The sequence below is a fragment of the Phoca vitulina genome, unplaced genomic scaffold, assembly GCF_004348235.1.
Source record: "Phoca vitulina isolate PV1807 unplaced genomic scaffold, GSC_HSeal_1.0 scaffold85, whole genome shotgun sequence".
Taxonomy (NCBI): Eukaryota; Metazoa; Chordata; class Mammalia; order Carnivora; family Phocidae; genus Phoca; species Phoca vitulina.
In genome coordinates, this window is record NW_022589788.1 from 4,436,381 (window position 1) to 4,459,586 (window position 23,206).

Consider the following 23,206-nt stretch of genomic DNA (forward strand, 5'->3'; position numbering starts at 1 on the left):
GCTCAGGAGTGGCCCGTGGAGGCAGGACTTGAACCAGCCCACCTGACCCTGAAGCCCGCGTTCTTAATGCCTTTGCTGGTCTACACTCTCGGGGGTTGTTTACACAGCCATCCACAGGGATGTCCGTGGTCGTCACCTCTGGACTGGGGACTGTGGGGGATTTTCGCCTTCTTTCTCCCCTGGACTGTCTTTCTCACATTTCTGTCATTGTTTGTTTTTACAATGAACAAATAATAATTTTGTAATCAGAAAGAAACAGTAAATAGGACTTTAGATCATAACACATATGTTAAGTGAAAAGAGCCGAACACAAAATCTCAGGTACAGCTTGATCCCCACAGGTCAAAACGTGTTCAGAAACCCCCCAGAGGACTGTTCCCCCAACGTACTAATAAGGTTTGCTGAGCCTGATGGGGTGATTGTGATGTTTGGTCTAAGTTTGTTGTCTTTCTAGCTTTTCCAGCTGTATTTTGACAACAGACAAGCATCACTTTTATATTTGGAGAGAGATCCTAAAAACAGAAGACCCACCTTCCCAGCTAGGACCCCTGGGTGTCTCTGCCTTGGGCCAGCTGGTCAGGTGCGTCTGGTCCGCTGACAGGCCAGGAAGCTCATGTGAAGTTGCCAGATGGGAGGTCCCTGCATCAAGGGACTGGCCCAGGGCTTGCTGGCCGGACACCACCGTGTGGCATTCCATCACCATCCAGAGACACAGAGACACAGACAGGACACTCCAGCCTCAGGGACTCCAGTGCCTGGACCGGGGCCACCTCAGCCTTGGACGTCCCGCCCAGCTACCTCCCCTTCCACCTGGAATTCCTGCCCCCCTCATCCCCCCAGGGTGTGCTTCCCAGATCCTCAAGCTCCCTCTGGTGCAATCAGCAGGGCCCAGTGGTGCATGAAAAAGGGCCACTGGTGATTAAAAGAAAGTGTTGGTCCTGGCTGGTTTTGTGTGTTGTCAGGTGCCCCCCACCCCAGCCCCGCCAAGTGGACAACTCCGTAGCTCCTTCTCCCTCTGCCTGACGCACGCTTGAGTCTAGGCCACGGAGCCCTCCCTGGCCCCGGTTCAAAGTGATCTCGAGCACCAGGAAAAGCAGTGGTCGAGCCTCCCTGGACAGGGCTGTGCTGGAGCCAGGATGACCAGAGAAGGCTGAACCCATGACCACAACATGCAGGGGCAGAAGGGCTGGACCAGCTCCATCTGGGGGATGCCATTCCGCAGGGCTGTGACGGATGGGTGGGAGTTTGACAAAATGAGCTGGGAGGAGAAAGACTTCTCAGCCAAGGAAGGGCGGGGAGGGCAGAGGACGCCGCCTCTGACCCCATGGCCACCTCTGCCTTGGCAGGACACCCGGGTGAGCCCAGCCCTGCCCCAACAGCCCCTGCCAGGAAAACAGGTCAGAGCAGGACGTACCCTGGCAGCATTGCATGCGAGCTGGGCTGGGACACACGGCTTGAGCCGAGGAGGGTGGGTGGCCTGGGCTGGCCCCTTGGCCTCCCTGAGGCCGTCGCTCCCGCCAGGACACCCAGGCCGCCCAGCGAGGTGTAGGGCAGTCACAGCCAGCTAGCAGGGCGGGAGAGCTGCCCCCTTGCCCAGACCACAGGATGGGTGGGAGCCCTGTCCCCACCCAGCTGTCCTGACACAGCTCCACCCAGGATCTAGGCCCAGGCTCCCGTGGACTGGATGTGCCCCTTAGCAGGACGAGGGACCTGGCCAAGGCAACCACGCTGAGCCTCAGTGTCCCCATCGGTAAATGAGGATGAGTTCTTCCCTCGCAGCTCTCCAGCACATCCCGTGAGATACTGTTGGAAAAAGTGCATTTAAACGTTGGAAGCTCGTTCGCACTGGATCGTTGTTACCGTTGCTACCATTACTATGACTGTATTATTAGTGGTGACTATTATTATGGGAGAACACCCAAGAAGAAGACAGATCTGGTTTTGATTCCAGCTCCGCTGTGGGTAGCTACAGATTGGGGCAGATCACTTTTTTGAACCTCCGTTTCCCATCTGTAATCACCTAGGAAGTGTGTGTCCCGGGGCTCTGCACTGGGGTGTGGCCAGCCTCCCGGAAAGGCCAAGGTCAGTTCAGAAGGGCAAGGCTCAGCGGGGGCAGCTCCGAGGAAGCGGCGTCCTCTTGGACCAACCCCAGGCCACCGCCCGGGCCTCCGGGTGCGTCCCAACCCGCGGCTGACCCCACCGTCCCACCCGGCCTGCAGTGCTAATTCTCACAACCCCCCAGCCACGCACGAGCCCTGGCGGTTCATGAGGCATCTCGCCTAGAGGGTGCGGCCACCCCCTTATCCAAATAGCGCCACTGAGCTGCTGGTGGGGGAGGCCCCGAGCTGGGCACGGAGCCCATGCGAGCAGAGGGCCAGCGGAGCCGGACAGACAGCCACAACCAGCCAGCCAGCCAAGCAGCGTCTCCACCAACATGCAGGTTCCAGGGCCCGGGACCTGGGAAGGGTCAGGCAAGGCTTTGAGCAGGCGGCTGAGCCTTGGAGGGGCCCACGGCCTGGCTTCTACCGCTCCCACCACTTCGTCAGTCCAGGCTGGTTCTTGGCTCCTGCGCCTGATACATGCCCGGGGCTTCATAGGGCCTGGCGAGCGCACACGGAAGGAGTGAATAAAGGCAGGAATGAATGAATGAGGGACACAAGGCGGGGGGATATTGTATTATCTTTATATCAGACTCCGAATTCTCTCAGCGAAAGAACTCAGCTCTGTGAAATTACTTAGTTGAGCCTCTTAGGGTAGTAATGGAAGCATGGGAAGGTTTGGGGACTGAATAGTGCCCCCCCCCCCCCCCCCCTTCTTCCCCCCCAGGAGGTGAGTGGGGCTCTCCCCAGCCGAGACTGCCCAAGGGCCGGGAAGTCCTGATGGTCAGAGCCTTTGCTGTACTGTGTGGCCTCAGGCCATCCAGTGACCTGTCTGGGCCTCGGTCTTTTCATCTGTGAAATGGGATCGTGACTGCAGTGCATACAGCACTGTGTCGGGATGGGAGGGTTAGCGGGCAGCAAGGCTGTGCTCCGAAGGGATCGCTAGGCTGCTTCCTGCTCTCCGGGGCAACCCCCGGCCGTGGGGGGTGGGTTCCGTGGAGAGCCAGAGCAGGCAGCTCTCTTCATTCATGCTCCTGGGCATCCTGGTGCCAGCCATGCTGGCTGCTGGCCCCCCCTTTAATGATCAGGTCTGTCCCCACACCCTGGTGTGACTCTGTCTGCCTGTACGCATTCATTTAGGCCCCATAAAACAGGGTGACAACGAGCCACGTCAGAGCTGAGCAGAGAAGGCGTTCCAGGGGCCTCCCAATGCAAACAGACACCCAGGAGGGCGGTCTGGGGCTCTTGGGGGGCAGCTGGGCTGTGTCTGCTGGAAAAACCTGGCAGGGCCTGGGCCAACCCTCCTTAGAGAGTAGGTGAAGGAGGGAGACAGACGGAGACTGAGACAGAGAGGCAGAGGGAAGAGGACAGGGAGAGAAAGCGCTTGAAAGGACCAGAGACAGGGAGTCGGGAGGGTGGGAAGGAGAGAGGTCGTGAGGGCAGGTGGGCAGGGAGGGGGATCTTCTGAGGGGCAGCCTGGGCAGAACAGCTCAGATGCGGGGAAAGTGCACAGGAGCCAGGGTGGGCCCCGGAGGCGGTGTGTGGCCCACCTGGAAGGCCCCCTGCAGCCCACCCGCAGGTGCCTCCTCCCGTTCCCAGCCAGGGCCAATCCACGCACGCGGCCTCGTTCCCGGGCGAACACGAGTGCCTGGCGACAAAACTTCACGTACGCACCAGCACACAGCACACTCACACACACGCACCATCACTGACCGACGCTCACAACTGCTCACGTTCCCGTGGGCTCCGGGCCAGGTGCACGCGTGGTCGGCACCACCCAGGGCCTCCAGCTGCAGGGGCGGCAAGGACAGACCCAGGACCTGCTTCCCCAGGCTGCCGGTGTCCTGGGCCCACAGAGTCCCCGGAAGTAACCGGTGGGGTCCTCGTGATGTGGGAAACAAAGGCAGAAGGAAATGTAGACCAAATTAAGTCCTTCTGACTTGCAGCCCACTGACAAGTACTTGAGGTAGGCAGAGTATAAAGTTCCTCCAGGAAGCTCCCAACTGTCTTCACGTTAATGCCTCACGAGAGGGAAGAACAGCCTGAACTTGACAATGGCAAGGCCCCCAGTGTCTTGCAGGTCCTCTTTAGCCTATGCAAGTTCTTTTGAAAACCTCCCTTTTTCCTTAGCCCCAGCTCCCACGTATCTGATCAGCCAGCCCTCCGAACCCTGGGGCAGCAGCTCTTTCTGCCCAGGGGTCCTGTCCCCTTGCACCAAAGACCTGTCAAGCATTCTTTCTTGGCCATCGACTCCGGACCCCATCAACCTCACCAACACCCAAAAACGACATCACTGGAGCCTCCGGGAAGTTCACTGGGACTCCACAGCCCTTCTTCAGAGCTACTTCTGCCCGCCCTGCATTCATTCCACAACCCAGACGACAGCTGGGGCCCCTCACCTGGAGACCCCCTACGAGGGGTTTCTCTGTCCTGGGCCCACTATCCCGCTGCTCCTCATTGGTCCTCGTGGGACACTCAGCTTCTTATTCTCATTGCACACCTCAGATCCACTGCTAACCAGCAGTGTGAACACAGCAGAGCTTCGGGAATGGGGAGACGGGGACCCAGAAGGGAGCTTCACGGGTCAGCAGCACAGACATCTAGAAAGGAGCAGAACCATCACGCATGCAGAAGACATCCGGATGTGGACGGCCACCGTGGTGGGCAGCAGCTGGGGTTGGTGCCTGGCCCGCCTGCCTCTACCTTCCTCCAAGTCCAGGGCAGATCGGAAGGGCCGGGACCGCCCCCACCCCAGCAGCCCTCCACCAAGCAGGGCTCATTGGACAAGTGAGCTCTCTGCCTTCCGTTCTGACCCACCCACCTCTGCGGAGATGGATTCAGAGCAGTTATAAAACCCCCGGGAGCAGAACCAGCTCATGATGCCCAGTCAGGCCACGCCAAGACGGTCACAGGATACCTTAAGGTTGTCAATTTTTATAATCGTAAACCTTTTTCGTAACTTTACTTTTTAAATTGCAGTTTCTATTGAGATGTAACATAAAATCTCAATAGCATAAAACCTGTCATTTAAAAATATACAATCCAGGGGCACCTGGGTGGCTCAGTTGGTTAAGCGCCCGATTCTTAATTTCAGCTCAGGTCATGGTCTCAAGGTCGTGAGATCGAGCCTGGCGTCGAGCGCTACACACTGGGCGTGGAGTTGGCTTAGGATTAGCTCTCTCCCTCTCCCTTTGCCCCATCTCTAAAAAAAAAATTAAATAATAAAATGAAGTATACAATCCAGTGGCTTTTAGTACATTCACAATGTTCTGCAACTGATGTACTTTTTGAATAAAGGTGAGGTCCGGAGCTGATGGCCAAGTTCTTATGACATCTTTGGTGCAAAATGGCAGGTTTATTAAAGCACGGGGACAGGACCCCTGCGCAGAAAGAGCTGCTGCCCCAGGGTTGGGAGGGCTGGCTGATTAGATACTTGGGGGTAAGGAAAAAGGGAGGTTTTCAAAAGACTTTCATATGCTAATTATTATTATTTTTTAAAGATTTTATTTATTTGACAGAGAGAGACACAGCGAGAGAGGGAACACAAGCAGGGGGAGTGGGAGAGGGAGAAGCAGGCCTCCTACGGAGCAGGGAGCCCGATGCGGGGTTCGATCCCAGGACCCTGGGATCATGACCTGAGCCGAAGGCAGACGCTTAACGACTGAGCCACCCAGGTGCCCCTCATATGCTAAACTGTTGAAGAGGACCTAGGAGATACTGGGGGCCTTGCCATTGTCAAGTTCAGTTGTTTTTCCCTCTAGGGAAGAATTAACATGAAGACCTTGGGAGCTTCCTGAAGGAGCATTACACTCTACTGGCCTCAAGTATTTGTCAATGGGCTGCAGGTTAGAAGAACACTTAATTTTATCTACATTTCCTTCTGGAAGTCAGGTTATTGATAAGAGCGCTTTTTTCTTGTAAATCACAAAGACTTTTGTAAACGGAGGGAGACTCAGGTCCTGCAGGGCTGTGATCTAAGTTAACCATTTGTTTTTCCTTCCCTTAGCTTTAGGGCAGCCAGGAGTGCCTGAGGAAGGTCACATATATCCCATCTGGGAGGGAGGCGGGGGAGGGTTTTCGGGGTGTCAGCTTGTGCTTTCTCCCCAGCTTGCCTTATGCTCCCTCATCACAACCATCACCACTATCCATTTCTAGAACATTTGCATAAAGATACCTTGTATCCACCGGCAGTCACACCCATTCCCCCTGCTCCAGCCCCTGGCATCCCTCCAGCAACCACCCATCCACTTTCTGTTTCTATTGATTGGCCTATTTTGGACATTTTATATAAAAGGCATTATAGAACACGTGGCCTTTGTGTCTGCCTTCCTGCACTTAGCATCATGGGTTTGGATTCACCCGCGTTGTAGCGCACATCAGGACTTCATTCCTTTTTATGACTGAATCATATTCCATTGGATGGATAGACCGCACTAGGGGTGCCTGGGCATTTGATGATGACTGTGGGTTGTTTCAAACAAACTTTCAAGATATGTGATTTAGAAAATAATTTTTTAATTTTATTATTTATTTATTTTAAAAAGTTTTATTTATTTTTGACAGAGAGAGACACAGCGAGAAAAGGAACACAAGCAGGGGCAGAGGGAGAGGGAGAAGCAGGCTTCCCGCTGAGCAGGGAGCCCGATGCAGGACTTGATCCCAGGACCCTGGGATCATGACCTGAGCTGAAGGCAGATGCTTAATGACTGAGCCACCCAGGCGCCCCATGGGTGAGTGATTTTCAACAAGGGCACCAAGGCCATTGAATGGGGAAAGGACAGTCTTCTTAACAAATGGTGCTGGAAAGACTGGACATCTACATGCAAAAGAATGAAGCCGGACACTAACTTCATACCATATGCAAAAGTTAACTCAAAATGGATCTAAATATAAGAGCTAAAACCATTAAACAAATAGAAGAAAACTCTGGGGAAAAGCTTCATGACGTTGGAATCAGCAGTGTGTCCTTGGGTAGGACACCAAGAGCACAGACAACAACACAACAAATTATAAACTGGACGTCGTTGAAACTAAAAACTTTTGGGCACCCGGGTGGCTCAGTTGGTTAGGCGTCTGCCTTTGGCTCAGGTCATGGTCCCCAGGGTCCTGGGATCGAACCCCACGTTGGGCAAGTCTGCTTTTCCCTCTCCCTCTGCTCCTCCACCCCACTTGTGCTCGCTATCTCTCTCAAATAAATAAATAAAATCCTAAAAAAAATTTTTAAAAAAAAAGAAACTAAAAATTTTTGTGTGTCAAAGGACACTATCAACAGAGAGAAAAGGCAACCTGTGGAATGGACAAAGACATTTGCAAATCATACATCTAATAAGAGATTAGTATCCAGTATATATAAAGAACCCCTACAACTAAACAACAACAAAAAACAGACAAGTGCATTAAAAATGGGCAAAGGACCTGTACTGGTATCGGTTGATCTGATCTTGGGTCCCATCCCAGCTGGTGTTGAGCACCCTGGCTTTCCTAGTGACTGATGTTTCTCCAAGGAGGAGGCAGCTGGCAGGGAAGGATGCCTGGACTTCTCCAGCAGGCTGAGAGTACCTTGCTTTCTGGGTGATGGGCTGGAAGCTTTGAAAGAAAAGTAAGAACCCAGAGAGTGCAGAGCAGGCTCCTCCCGCCTGCCTGCCCATGGCTTGGCCCAGTTCCAGCTCCAGGCTCTCCTGCGGGGCTCCCAGCCACCTGTCCCCCCCCTCCAGCTACAGGAATGGTTGAGTCACCCTGGCTGGGGCTGTCAGCCCTGGAATCTGAGCAGGCCTCAGTAGGGTGGCCACCTTGGCTGTCCCCAACTCAGTGCACCAACTCCCTGGGAGTCATCTCTGTGAGGAGCTGCTAAGACTAGATGGGGCCCTTGGCCCCCAAAGTCAGGGCAAAGAGAAGCAGCTCATGGGGGTGGGAGATACACGGGATCCTTTCTAAGGTCCCCTCCAGTCACCAGCATCTCAAGTTTAAGCAGAGGGGGGCATTTGTTGTTTGGGTTTCGTGTTAAACCACAGTGGTTTGGGAGGGTCAGTCCTAGGCATGGTCCAGTGGAAGGTGCAGCAGCAGGAGATGTAGTGATAATGAAGAAACTAGCAAGACCCATGATGACTGGAGCCTCACATCCCATCTGCATCTTGATTCTCTCGCCAGCTGTCCGCAGGGCACCCCCTCTGCAGAGAGGCCTCCCTGACCACCAGCTGAAACAGCACCCCTCCCCTGCCTCATTTTATCTGGGTTCCTGCCACGCCCCGCGCCCAGCAGCACACTCACCTCCTTGGGGTAGGTGTGGTGCTCACAGGCCGGGTCCGAGGACCCAGAGGGGTCCCACAGGACCAGCCAAGAGCGTCCCTGGCTGGACACAGGATGGAAATCAAACCTGAGCCAGCAGGAGGTGAAAGCAGAGCTTATTGAAGTCACAGAGAGAGATACAGATGAGCGTCTGGGAGACTCGGAATGGAAAGGAGTATGAGTCTCATCTCTGTCGGGGGCTGGGGGGTTTTACTGAGGACGGTGGTCCGGTGTACGCGCCCCCTCAGGCTACCGGGAACCAGTTAGAACAAAGGTGATAGCCCAGGTGTTATTCCTTGCAACCAGGGGGTCTTGGCGTTGAGATGTCTAGTGCCTGGTGGTCTGGAATATGCCTGTGATGGCTTCGTCCAGTCATTCTCACCTGGTCTTTCCTTAGAGGTTGTCTATTCTAGAGAAATCATTCACTCCTTGTCCCTTACAAGGAGGACATACGCTGTTTACATTATTAAAGCAGGACGACAGGACCCATGGGCAGAACGAGCTGGCTGATGGTGTACCCGGGCTTGGGGGAGGTAAGGACACAGGGAGGTGTCCAAAAGGACTTACATATGCTAAAAAGGACCCTCAGGATAAGGAAGGCCTGGCTATTATCAAGCTAAGGTTGTTTTTCCCTCTGGCAAAGCATTAACTTGAAGATAGTTGGGAGTTTCCTGGCGGAAGGTCACACAGATCCCACCCAGGAGTGTGTGCATGGGGGGGGAGGGGGCGGAGTTGTTGAGGTTGCTGGGTGTCAGGTTGTGCTTTGTCCTCAGCTTGCCTTCTGCTCCCTCATCAACTAGAACCTTAGGTCCATGCAAGCAGCGCTCTGCTCTGATCACTCCTCATTCCTCCTCCGACAGCAGCACCGAGCCCGTAGTAGTGCTTAAAAAATATCTAACTCATGAAAGAGGCATCCTGTGAAGTATGCTTACTTGTAACCATTTTCCAGAGAGGTGGTGCAACTTCTTCAAGAATGTACAGCCGGAAAGGGGCGGGGCTGGGATTTGCACCAGAAGGTGGGTCTTCCTGTTCAGTGAGTCGCCGAGCCCATAGCACAAGGTGGATGGTGTTGGCACGTGTTTGTCTCTGTGTGACCTGATGGGACATCCCAGGAGCAGGCAAGTTCTGTGGTGTCACTGTCCTCATCCTAGAGGGTGAGGGTCCCCTCTTTCTCCTGCTGGGGGTTCACTCCTTTTAGGTCCTGGTTGATGGGGCACCTCCTCTAGGAAGCCTTCCCTGACCTGCTCCCAGCCAACGGGTCTCTTTTCTTCTCTAGACAATCCTAGGCCCTTGTACAAACTCCTACTAAAGTGTGCATTGTGAGTACACAGGACAGACTTGGGGGCGGCTTTCCCAGGTGTGAATCCCGAGAGGCTATCAGAAGCCTGGACGTATCACTTCACCCCTCGGAGCTCCCTCTCTCACCTGGACAGTGGACGCACTAGGACCCACCTGCCTGGGCTGCCAGAACGCAGCACCACAGACCGGGTGGCTTGAACAAGACATCCATTGCCTCACATTCTAGAGACCAGAAGCCCAAGGTCAAGGTGTGCGCAGGGGTGGTTTCTCCGGAGGCCTGTCTCCTTCCTTGGCTTGCAGATGGTCCTCTTCTCCCTGGGTCCTCGCAAGGTTGCCCCTCTGTGCATGCTTGTGCCCTGATCTCTTCTTATAAGGACACTGATGAGGGAGCAGAAGGCAAGCTGGGGACAAAGCACAAGCTGACACCCCTGGAAACCCTCCCCCACACCCCCTCCCAGGTGGGGTGTGTGAGCCATTCCTCCAGCACTCCTGGCTGCCCTAAGCTAAGGGAAGGAAAAGCAAATAGCTTAGAGAGATCACAGTCCTTCAACACCTGAGTCTCCCTCCGTTCACAAATGTCTGTGATTTACAAGAAAGAAGCGCGCTTATCAATAACCTGACTTCCAGCAGGGAATGTAGATAAAATTAAATGTCCTTCTAAGCTGCAGCCCACTGACAAATACTTGAGGCAGGCAGGGTATAAAGTTCCTCCAGGAAGCTCCCAACTGTCTGCATGGTAATGCCTCAGCAGAGAGAAGAACAGCCTGAACCTGACAATGGCAAGGCCTCTAGTATCTTGCAGGTCCTCTTTAGCCTATGCAAGTTCTTTTGAAAACCTCCCTTTTTCCTTAGCCCCAGCTCCCCAGTATCTGATCAGCCAGCCCTCCCAACCCTGGGGCAGCAGCTCTTTCTGCTCAGGGGTCCTGTCCCCCAGCTTTAATAAAACCACCATTTTGCACCAAAGACGTCTCAAGAATTCTTTCTTTCTTGGTCATCGGCCTCTGGACCTCACCTACGTTCCAAAACTACATCAGACACCAGCCAGATTAACTGAGGACCCAACCATATGATCTCACTTTAACTTGATTACCTATGGAAAGAGCCTATCTGCAAACACAGGCACATTCTGCAGGGTGGGGGCGGGTGGGTTAGGGCTTCAACGTAGGGATTTTGGAGACACACAGTTCAGCCCATAGCACTGCCTTTCATCTCCCACTCGAACTCCAGCTGGCGTAGCCTCTGACAAGGGCTGCCCAGCGTCGGCGTGCATACCTCCAGTGGCAGGCAGCTTCCTACCTCCCAAGGGGACAAATGGTGGCCACTGATTTGTGGCAGTGGCTGCCGTCCTTTGGAGCAGCCCCACATGGAGGCTGAAATCCCCTTGGCCCTCTAGAACGGAGAGGGCTGTTTCACCGTCTTGAGCAATTCAAAACAGGTTGGTTTCCGTCCTGAACAGCAGGAGAGCTTGCTTGTTTGGGAAGGCAAATTCAAAGGCAGATTCCTGCTGGTAGACTTATCTGTGTTTTGTTATCTGCCTTGAACAGAAGTGGCTTTGGAAGCCCCAGAGTGTGGACGCCTGGTTTGCCCAGATAAACGTCACGTTTGCACCCAAAGGAAGCTATAAATAGGCCACCAGGGAGGGGTGGGGGTGGCTTTAGGGGTGGCCACTATGAAACTGAAAATTATTTTCTTCCCACCCAAAGGAGCTGGATTGTTGCTGTAGGGTCCCATCCAGATGGTGAGAGGGGGCCACTGGGGACGTTCAGATCAAGTCTTAATTCAGTTTGGCTTTAAAAATCCATTCTCAAAAAATAAAAAAACAATAAAGATCCATTCCCAGAGCTCAGCAAAGAAAACAATTATTATTTTTGTACCCCAATTTCATCTATTTTTTTCTGAAAATTTTTTACATTCCAAGCATGATACATGTTTATTATAGACAGGATGAAAAAATGTAGCTGGATGTGAGGAAGAGGACAAACATTACCTTTAATCCCATCACCTAAAACAATGTTAAACATTTTGAGGCACCTCTCTCTCTCTCTCTCTCTCTCTCTCATCAATGGGATTATACTTCTTAAAAACAGATTACACTGTATCTCTTGCACCCACCAGAGGCGACACCTAAGAGTGGTGAATAAGACAGCCAAGGGCCAGTTGTCCCCTTGGAGCTCGAGTCCGGAGGGAAGACCGAAAAAACAGATAGATGAATTTTCAGGCCGTTTCCAATTTCCCTGTTACAAACAGGACTACAGTGAACTCTGGTTCTGTGGATAGCCTGAACGCATACATGTCGATTGCCTAGGATGACTTTTTTTTTTTAAGATTTTATTTATTTATTTGAGACAGAGAGAGAGAGAGCACAAGCAGGGGGAGCAGACTCCCCACTGAGCAGGGAGCCTGATGCTGGGCTACATCCCAGGACCCTGAGATCTCGACCTGAGCCGAAGGCAGACGCTTAACAGCTGAGCCACCCAGGCATCCCTGGATCACTTTCTAAAAGTGGGATTTATGACACAGGGTTTCTACCAATATAAGCAAACTGTAATGATCGTCTCATGCATATTTGTATTAGCATGTCGATTCCTTCTGCCTGCGTTAGACCTATAGATTCTCTGGACTCACGGGCATTTTGCAGCTTTCCCGTCTGGGTGAATCTCTCGTCCCTCTCCCTAGCCAGTTTACATACCCCGAGGAACAGAGTGTTCATTCCCTCCTCCCGCAGCTCATTCCATCTCTGGGTGGCCCTGCCCAATATTGAAATGATATTGGTCTTCCTGGGCTTCCACCACTGGCCCTGGTTCTCGAAACTGTGCAGAACAAATCACGTAGGCCCTCCTGAGCTTGGGGCCAGCTCCACATCCTCTTGGAGGGCTGACCTTGCATAGGCTGGGCACACAGCTCCCACCCCAGCTGCATGGCAGTTCCTTCCCTGGGACTCCACCCAGGGATTACCTCACCTCCCCCAGGGAGCCTTCCCAGACTACCCCTCCCTGAGCAGCAGGTGGTCCAGCTCTTCTGCACTCCTGCTCCCATCCCCCCCTCCCTGGAAGCTTGCGTTTCTTTCACTGGGCAGCTTCAGCTCCATCTCTGCCCCCACTGGGCGCTGGATAAAAACCTGTCATATAAATGAATGGAGGACAGGACTCTAGCACCTGTATCTCGGGCAAACTCTGTGACTGTGGGCGCACTGCCCCGAGCTATACCGTGGACACTAAATCAGCTATGCACGTGCCCAGCCCCTGAGAAGGGGCTGTTCCAGCTGAGACCCCAAGGAGGAGGATCCTCATGCGAAGGGGGCAGGCAGCAGAATTCCAGGCCCAGGGAATGGTAGGTACAAAGATCTTGAGATGGGACAAAGCCAGGGTGACGCCAAAATTGATCAGAAGGCATGTGAAGAGCCCTAGTTTCTTCGTTCAGTCACTACTCACTGAGCCAGGGTGTATGCCGGCCCCAGCACACGCCCTCCAAGGGCTGAGAGGTGAGTGGGGAAGATCGGGTGATTGCAGACATACACCTCAGCCGAGGATTCCTGCTTGTGGACCCTGACCTCGGGAATTCTGTGATTGACCCATTGACCCACGGTTTCCCGGACTCGCAGGCTGATTTCTTAATACAGTGGTTGGTGTGTTCATTCATTCATCTAACAAGTCTTGATTATGGCCTTCTGTGACCCAGGCACGGTGCTGGGCTCTGGGGAACGGGCATGACCGAGACACACAGCAACTTGACCCCCGAAGGATACGCTCTAGAGGGATCGACAAGTGCTACCTACATGGGGAAAATCACACAGAGCCACGGGACAGAGCGGAGCTGCGGGCGGCGCAGACTCCGGCCCAAGGAGGAACCAGTCAAGCTCAGGCCTGAAGGAGAGGCAGGGGGCAACCCCGTGAGGATCAGAGGAACAGCCTGCGCGAAGGCCCAGCACCCGAGTGGGCTTGGCGGGTTCGGGGATGCGAGGGAAGCCCGCTCTCCGGGGAGATGAGCAGCGGCCCCGCCTGCCCGCTGGACATGTGTTTTGTCCACCACAAATCACCCCCTAATGTGAACGCGCTGCCAACGAAGACGTGCCCCGTCTCCGGCCACACACAGTGCGGGCGTCTTCCTGAAAACCGGCAGAGGCAGCCTCCCCCGGCTGGTCCAGCCTCTCCCTCCTCTGGCGGGAGAACAGAGCCACGTTGTGAGCTCTGCCCGGGACGCCGTGGGCAAACAGAAGGGCAGGCAGGCTGGGCGCTCAGAAGCGCTCATTGAGCCCCCGCGCCCGGCCAAGAGTTCAGCCAGGAAGAAACAGGTCTTTATGAGGGGAAGGCCCAGCACGGCCTGAAACGGAGGACAAGCCAGGCCATCCATCTGCAGCCTTTGTGCGGCTGGGCCGGGAGGGTGGCGGGGCTGGACACAGAGCCACAAGCGCGCACAGAACCAGGGAGTCTCCCTTCACGGTCTGCGGGCAGCTTGTCTTACTGGGAGGGATTCACACACGGAGACACACATCTGCCTTTCTTGTACTTCCCTCCCCCGGGACAGAAAAAAATGTTTTTAATTCCCACATGAAGCGTGCTGGTCCAGGAATAATGCCACGTGAGTCCCTGTAGCCCTCGACACCTGAATTCAAGAGCTCCTCTGGGATTCCATGAAGTGGGTGTCCCTGGTCCCCAACCCCATTCTGCAGACAAAGAAACTGAGAGCCGGAGAGTCTCAGGAACTTGGCCAGGTTCATTGCTCTAACTAATGGAACAGGGATGGAACCAGGTCTGCCCCAGCCCCAGGCCTGTGCATTTCACCATCATGGTGTGTGTCATTCCAGGGTGTATCCAGAAAATTGACCTGGTCAGGACACGCAGGGTGAGCTCGCTTTGGGAACCGGCCAAGCTTACTTACAGCAAATGTTGGGGAAATCAGCCCCAAAGTACCCCCTGCCAATGCAGGGGTGCAGGGAGACTCTTCAGGTGGGGACATTTCTTTCATGGGGTCAGGGCCTCGGGGAGCTGGGTCAGTCTCTTGATGGGCAGGAAAAATAGCAGAGACCCAGAGAAAGGGAAGGAGCATAGGTGGAATGGAGGGAGGGAGGCTCAGGGGCCTGCTGAACCTCTCAGTTTCCCCCCCCACCCCCGGCAGACCCACCTGCCTGGGGAAGGGGGATCCTGCTCACTGCTCACCTGCCTCCAACCAGAACCCTCCCACCCATGCGCCCCAGCGTGGGCCCCAGAGGGTCTCAATCAAATCTGCCCCACCTTTCCCCTCCTTTAGCTTTCCTGGGGACAGATTCCAAGGCCACAGGACCTGCCCCGTCTCTGCCCTCACCTCCTGCCTCACCTGACTTTGGACTTGGCAGGCGAACAGAGCTCCGCAAGCACACTGGGTTCATGGCTCTGGGCCCGAGCCCCTGCGGTTACTCTGCTGGAATGCCTTCCCCCCACTGTTCGTCTGGCAGGTTCTCTCCCCTCCTCCAAGGCTCCAAGGCCTCCAGCCCCTGGCGATTCCCTGCCCAGCGCTTGTCACAGCAGGATTGATGACTCCTCTGTCCCTCTCCCAGTCGCTTCCTTCTCAAGGGTAGGGTGGCGGGTCCCATTATTCTGGGCTATGGAGCAGACTACCTGGAGACTTCCTGAAACAAGGATTTAACACAGATGCTGTGGGTGGGGAATTAGGGCTCCTCTCTGCCCCACATTGTCTGGGGCCTCAGCAGGAATCCTCTGGAGGTTCATTCATGACGGGCAGTTCATACTGGCTCTTCCTTGGGGGGCCTCCCCACGTGGTCCTTCCATGTCCACTCATTTGGGCTTCCTCACAGCATGGCAGCCGGCTTCCCCCAGAGTGAGCATCCCCAGAGATGCAGGTGCAGGGGAGGTGCAGGGGAGACCCGAGGGGAGGGACTGCTTGGTGGGAGGAGTGCACGTAGGACTGCGGTTTATTTCAGAAGATTCAGCCGCCGCCCAGCGCAGCGACACGGAGCCCGGTGTAGGACCAGCCCCCAGCAGCTGCTCAGGCTTACCTTGCTCCGGGGAAGTGACCCGAGGCAAGATGTCCAGAACACAAGGCCTGAGAACATGCATTGACTTCTGGGAATCGGGGCGGCGGGGGGGGGGCGGGGTGACAGGTCCTGCCTCTCCTGGGACATGTGGGCAGACTCTTGAACCTTGGCAGGTCCGGCACAGAGTGGGATCAATGCACATGTGTGTCGACACGCCCTGTCATCTGGGTGACCCCCTATCGGTGACGCCTTTAAAGATCTCTGGGGTCACCGGTGGCAGCTTGCTATAGACTGGGCCTGCCGCTTGCTGAGCGCCCCGGGGTGTCTGGATGGAACTTCACTCTGAGTGAAGTTACTCAGGGAAGCCATCCAAGGACTCCCGGGGCCCCCAAGATGAAGGCCACCATCTTTGAAGTGGCTTCGGGGGTCCCTCCAGCTCGCTGTCTTCCCCTAGCCTCAGCGAGTCAAGGCCCCAGAAGTTCCTGCTACCCGAAGTCCACCATCCACAGAGCAGGATGCCCACGCTCTGCAGGCCTGTGCGGGTCGGACCCTCGGCCCAGCTGCACGTTCTTGCTCCCATCTCCTGCTTAGCCTCTTTTTTCTTTGAATATGTAAAATTTCGTATGCTAAACTGTATTTTCACTAATTTGACAATGATGACTCCCCTGTATTATGTGCTCTCTGTCCCTGTTTCTGTGTGTTTGCACATGCTGTTTCCTCTGCCTGGAGGGCCCTTCCCCTCCCATTTCCCTCTGGAAAACTTTGACTCACCCTGCAATGTTTAGTTCAGCTATCACCTCCTCCAGGGAGCCATCCTGGACTACCCACCCCTACCCTGGACCTCACATAGAATGCCCAGGTTTCTTCTTGTGACCACCTAAGATGACTCTTTAGCACTCTCTCCCCCCCGTCCCTTGAGGTCAGGGCCTGGGTCTTATTCACTGCCCAGGGCCCAGTACATGTGACACCCCAAACAGTGTTTATGGAATGAATGAGTGAAGGATGCATTTGAAATGAGGCCATCTGGGGAGCCAGCCACTCTGGTCCAGCTTCCCTCTCTACCACTTCCAGGCTGTGTGATCTTGGGTAGTTTTCTTGACTTCTCTGTGCCCCTTGTCTCAAAGGCTGGGCGAGTCTGAAAGCTATGTGTGTCTGTCCATCAAACAGTGAGTATTTCTTTGTGGCTGTTCTCACGAGATTCGGAGACTGGGAGAAACATAAGAACGTAGGGCATACATTGGGTGCCCTGGGACAAAGAGCCAGGGTGGAGGGGGAGCCATGCGCAAGGGGGGGCATGGCCTTGAGCCGGTCTCCTCCCTGCGCCTGGCTTTGGTTTTCTCATCTGTCACAAGGTGGGGGTGAGTAGGAATTTGAAGCCCGGGAGGCTGGCCCTTGAACCGGGTGCTAGTGGTTCCACCCCCCTGCCTCCTTCGTTTCTCTCTGCCTTCTCAGGAGGTCAGCCACCCCTCAGCCCCACTGTCGCCTCCTATAGCCCCCACTCTCCTGTCTGCCTTAGTATTGAGTGAAGTGCGTCTCACACACACATGCACACACACGCATGCGTGTACACATATCTCCACCTGAAAGAGTGAGGTTTTCTGTCCTCTCTTCATGTGAGGGTCGTGTTCTCTGGTCACGGCCCCAGATTTATCCAGCCAAAGTCAGGATAAGTGACCAGGAAGTGGAGTCCCCACAAATAGAATCCTTAACACCTGACACCAGGGCCTTCCTCCCCTGTCTTCACTCTGAAACCTCATGGAGAGGCACCAGGAGCCAAGCGTGCTGCTGCCTCAGGGCCTTTGCACTTGCTGTTCCCCTGTGCATTAGCTCCTTTTCCCCTCATCACAGTCCGGCTTCCTTCCTCTCCTGGTTCCGGTCTCAGAATGGATGACACCTCTCGACAAAGGTCTTCTCCATCCTGGGCCATCCCAGGAGTGGGAGTGGGGAGTGTCCTGCATGGAGAGTGCGAGGGCACAGTGGGCGGTGAGCGTGTGCTGGAGGGGCTTTCCAGGGCATGCAGTGCACCTCTGCTCCCAGCCAGGTTAGAAGCGAATGACATCTTCTCTGTGCTTCTGCTTCCCATCTGAAAGGTGGGTACTCACCCAGCAGGGCTGAGCAAGACAATGTGAGCAGGGGGCTCGGCACAGGCCAAGTCCGTGCTGGCTGTGGAATGTGGAAACACGCTGCCAGGGGGTCACCACTCAGGGTCCTGCTGCCTGGAGCGCAGCACTCAGCCTGGGGGAGCCAGGAAGCCAGGGGTGGAGGGGAAGATAGACAATGCCAAGAACAAAAGGAACAGCCCCTGACACCGAGACCACCTAGGTGGATCTCAAGGGCATCAGGCTGTGTGAACAAAGCCAGTCTTGGATTACCTGCTGGATGATTCCATTTATATACCATTCTTGAAATTTTAAAAATATATATAGCCAGGCACCTGGGTGGCTCAGTTGGTTAAGCATTTGCCTTCGGGTCAGGTCATGATCTCAGGGTCCTGGGATCGAGTCCCGCCAGCTTCGGGCTCCCTGCTCAGCGGGAAGTCTGCATCTCCTCCCTCTGCCCCTTCCCCGGTTTGTGCTCTCTCTCACTCACTCTCTCTCTCAAATAAATAAATAAAATCTTAAAATATATATATATATATAGCCATGGACAGAAAGCAGGTCAGTGGTGGCCAGGGGTTGGAGTGGGGAGGGGGTGACCAGCAGGTGGGTAGCACAAGGGAGTTTTCTGGGGTGGCAGAACAGTTCTGTACCTGGGGTGGTGGTTACAGAGAACTAGGTACAAAGAGAAAAAATGAGTGCATGGAAAGGCAGGAGGAATCCGAATAAGGGGTTAGCTGGAGCATCAATTTGATGGGTCGATCGTTGCTCGGTGGTTAGGCAAGACATGTCACCATGGGGAGCTGGCTGAAGGGCACACATGAGTTCCCTAGATTATTTTTGCAACTTCTATGCAAGCTAAAACTACTTCAAAATAAAAAAGTTCTAAAACAAAAAACTCTGAGACTACTTCATCTAACAACAGCAGAGTGCACATTCTTCTCAAGTTCCCACCGAACATTTGAAGAGAGAGACCACATCAAAAACAGACCCTCAGATACACCTTACGTTGAAAAGAATGGAAACCATGCAATATGTACTCTCAGACTGCAGTGGAAGTAAGCTAGAAATCATAATGGAGACAGTTGAAAAAACCCCAAATTCTTAGCAATCAAACAACAGTCTTCTCAATAACACACGGGTCAAAGAAGAAATGGCAAGGAAATTTTAAAATATTTTGAACTCAATGAAACTGAAAACACAACTTATATAAGTTGTAGCAAAAGCAGTGCTTATAGGGAGACTGTAGCACTCTACACATAGATCAGAAAAGCAGAAAGAGGGCGCCTCGGTAGCTCAGTAGGTTTCGCATCTGACTCTTGATTTCAGCGCAGGTTATGATCTCAGGGTCGTGAGATCGAGTCCCGCACTGGGTGTGGAGTTTGCTTGGGATTCTCTCTTTTCCCCCTCCCTTTGCCCTACACCCACTCATGCACGAGGGCACACGTGCGCACCCTCTCTCTCAAATAAATAAATAAATCTTAAGAAAGAAAGCAAGCAAGCAAAGCAGAAAATCCTGTGTTCTTGGGGCGTCTTGTTGGCATGATCTCACCCCCTCGCCACCCTGCACCTTCGAGGATGACCACTTAAACTAATAAACACAAGGGTTGGTGAAGATGTGGGGAGACTGGGACCGTGTGCACTGTTCATGGGAGTGTAAGATGGTGCGGCCACACTGGAAAACTGTGGAGGCGCCTCCAAAAATTGAAATTAGAACCATCCTATGATCCAGCAATCCCACTGCTGGGTATTTATTCAAATCAACTGAAAGCAGGGTTTCAGAGGATAGTTAGACCCCCACGTTCAGAGCCGTGCTCTTCACAGAAGCCAAAAGGTGGAAGCAACCCAAGCGCCTGTCAGCAGGTGGACGGATGAACACGGTGTGGTCCAGGCACACGATGGGGTATTGTCCGCCGTTAGACAGAGGGCACATTCCGACACCCGCCACCACACGGATGAACCTGGAGGACACTGTGCTCAGTGAAAGAAGCCCGGCACAAAGAGACAAACACCGTAGGATTGCCATCATATGAGGTGGCGAGAGTGGTCAGATTCAGAGACAAGGCAGGCGGTGGGCGCCGGGGGCTGGGGAGGAGGGGTGGGGGGTTCGCGTTCAGTGGGGACAGAGTGTGAGTCTCGCGAGGAAAGAGTTCTGGGCATGGATGGCAGCGGCAGGTGTACAATAGCGTGAATGTGCTTAACAGCACGAGAAACCGCTAAGATGGGAAATCTGTATGTAGTTTACCACAAATTCTTTTAAAAATAATAAAAACATTGATTGGACTAAAAAAAAAAATCAATTAAGGGGCGCCTGGGTGGCTCAGCTGGTTAAGCGTCTGCCTTCGGCTCAGGTCCTGATCCCAGGGTCCTGGGATCGAGCCCCGCGTCGGGCTCCCTGCTCAGTGGGGAGCCTGCTTCTCCCTCTCCCTCTGCCGCTCCCCCTGCTTGTGTTTCCTTTCTCTCTCCCTGACAAATAGAAAAAAAATTTAAAAATTTAAAAAATAAAACAAATCAATTAAGAAAGAAGATAGGAACACTTATGTTTCTAACTTAAACAACTTGCAAAGCAAAACAACTCGCTGCTGGCACTTGGAGCTCCACTTGTCCCAGTGACTCCTAATTCCCGCCTCCCAGCCCCCCACCTCCCACCCCACCGGCCCTCCTCTCTGTTGGCGGTGGCCCAGGAATCCACATGCTGTCCAGACAGTCCGCCAGCAAGCAGTTCCACAGTTGAGAGGGCGGCAGGGATATTTTGTGGGTTGGCGAGGGGTCTGCCTTTTTTCTCCCCCTGAGAAAACACTGCAATAGGGTTCCTGGTTTTGCCCGGACAAGGAGCTGAGTGACCCGGAACGGAGCCTGGAAGGTGCAGCCCTCACCAGGACCCCCTCCCCGGGCCTCCTTGCCCACAGCCTGCTCATCCTCGTGTGTCTTCCGTTCATCCATCAGATTGGGAGCGCCTGCTCTGGGCCAGGCACCCCGGATTCAGGGTGCACAAAATGGACAAAGGCCAAGCTCCTTGCCATCGTGGGGGAGACAGACAGACGGACAAATCGACAAATGAGCATGCTCATAATGGGTGCCGAGAAGACAGAGAAGGACAGCAAACGGGTCAGGGACAGGACTGGCCATTGTGTACTACCCCCCCCCCCCCCGGACTAGCTGCTCCCATCCCTCCTTCCTCCCCTCCCACACCCTGAGCAAAAAGAGCAGCCTTGGGGTAGAACCGTAGTCCCCACCACACTGTGGGCCCCTCAGGCGTGGACAGGGCCCCGAGGGCCGGTTCCTGAAGGCGGGGCCAGACCAGCACTTGGCAGGGCGGCCTTTCCTGCTGCGGCAGTGCCCCCTGCCGTGCAGGAGCTGTTCCTGCAGCCTCGCGGGGGCCAGGAGCGCCGCCACACTCCCAAGGGAGGGGGCCTGGGGTCTCTTTATTCCCGTTCTCTGCCCCAGGGTCCCACCCGACCCCCGACGGGCACGCCTCCCTTTGGTGATGAACACAAAGAAGAATCATCTACAAGAAATGCATTCCGTTCTCTATTGCTGGGGTTAATGATGTAGGTCGCTTTGGAAAATGATTTATAACCTTTTGGCATGACAAGGAGTCTCTTCAGAAAGGTAGTTCTGAAAGTTCTCTAGCAACATCCCCGGGGCACAATTAAGAAGGGGCCCCCTTAGAGCCCACAGGAATGCTTGCACCAGATTTAACAAATTCAATCCCCGAACCTGGGGTTGCACTGAGTTGGCATCTGGCCCGCTCACCCTCTGGCCCGTCCAGCTCTCGAAGAAGAATCAGGCCTTATTTTTCTTGGTGTCCTCAGCCCTCCCAGGATGCTTGATGTCCCAGCAAGCCTTGATTGAATTACTGTATTTGTCTTTCTGTCTCCCATTGCATATACAGCGCCTAGCTTTTTCCTGGCTGTTCACTCACTCGCCCGGCCTGACGCTCATCGGCTCAACAGCCGAGCCTGCCTGGCGCGGTGTTACCTGACGATTACAGCCGCGGTGCATAGGGACCGACAGAGCCCGTGCCTGCCTGGAGGTGGGCGAGGCAGACAGCACAGAGTGACACGGTGCTGTGAAGGGACCGCATCGGGTATCTTTCAGGATCAAGGTGAAGCTGGAGGGGTGTGAGCAAGAGGAGGGAGGCCCAAGTCAAAGTCACTGAAGGGTGGGAGCCAGATGCCGCAGGGTGTGGCAGGCCATAGAACAGAATTCAGGTCTTATTCTAATGTCACGAGAAGCCAAGGATGGTTTTAGGCAAAGCCCAATATATCCTATGGCTTTTAAAGATACCTCTGGGGGCGCCTGGGTGGCTCAGTCGTTGGGCGTCTGCCTCCGGCTCAGGTCATGATCCCAGGGTCCTGGGATTGAGCCCTGCATCGGGCTCCCTGCTCAGCGGGAAGCCTGCTTCTCCCTCTCCCACTCCCCCTGCTTGTGTTCCCTCTTTCGCTGTGTCTCTGTCAAGTAAGTAAATAAAATCTTTAAAAAAAAAAAAAGATACCTCTGGCTGCTGTGTACTGTGTGGAGAGTGGCTTGGAGAAGGGACAGGGGAAGCAGGAAACCTCTTAAGAGACGGCTGAGTGGCCCAGGTGAGATGGGGTGGCTGCGGGACGGACAGAGAGGTGCATCTGGCATGTTCTGGGTGGTGCCTGCACGCTGTACTGATGAATGGGATGTTAGCTCGACCCCTTATTTTTTTTGAAGGTTTTATTTATTTAAGAGAGAGCGAGCGAGCACGAGCAGGGGAAGGGGCAGAGGGAGAAGCCGACTCACCGCTGAGCAGGGAGCCTGATGACACAGGGCTCGATCCCAGGACCCTGAAATCATGACCTGAGCCAAAGGCAAACGCTTAATCAACTGAGCCGTCCAGACGCACTATTAACTCGCACTATTAACAGCAGTTCATTTTAAGCCAAAATCCTTATTTTTTTTTTTAAGAGGTGGATTCTTTTTTTTTATAAAAGATTTTATTTATTTATTTGACAGAGAGAGAGGGAACACAAGCAGGGGGAGTGGGAGAAGGAGAAGCAGGCTTCCCGCTGAGCAGGGAGCCCGATGCGGGGCTCGATCCCAGGACCCTGGGATCATGACCTGAGCGAAAGGAAGGCAGACGCTTAACGACTGAGCCACCCAGACGCCCCAAGCCAGAGTCCTTAGAAGATTCTGCCGTGAGAGTCCATGAAGCTGTTTCTGGTAAAGAAGGTGGGTCTGGAAGCAGGTAAGATGCGAGCTGGGCTCCAGTGACCGTCTTTCATGCAAAGATAGCTGGTGACTTGGGCTCCCTGTCTGCTGTCCTGAGCCCAGCTTTCTCCTGATTCACCTTCACCAGCAGGGGGAAAAAAAAAACAAAATCCCTTAGAACTAGTGCTTTCCTGTGCTGCCCCTTCTGAGGCAGCCAAGCTAGTTTAAAATCTTAAATCGCAGACCATTATTGGTCTGTTCCCCTTAGGTCTTTTGTT

At 54.2% G+C, this 23,206-nt stretch overlaps 1 protein-coding gene across 1 annotated transcript in view; it reads right to left on the reverse strand.

Annotated features, from left to right (window-relative positions):
* Window positions 1-22,852: 22,852 nt before the first annotated feature.
* BLOC1S4 (biogenesis of lysosomal organelles complex 1 subunit 4) overlaps window positions 22,853-23,206 on the reverse strand; it is a 4,425-nt gene continuing 4,071 nt past the window's right edge. Inside the window, exon 2 of the mRNA XM_032395523.1 lies at window positions 22,853-23,067. The gene's annotated coding sequence lies outside the window, so the exon portion shown is untranslated. The remainder of the gene's footprint in view (window positions 23,068-23,206) is intronic.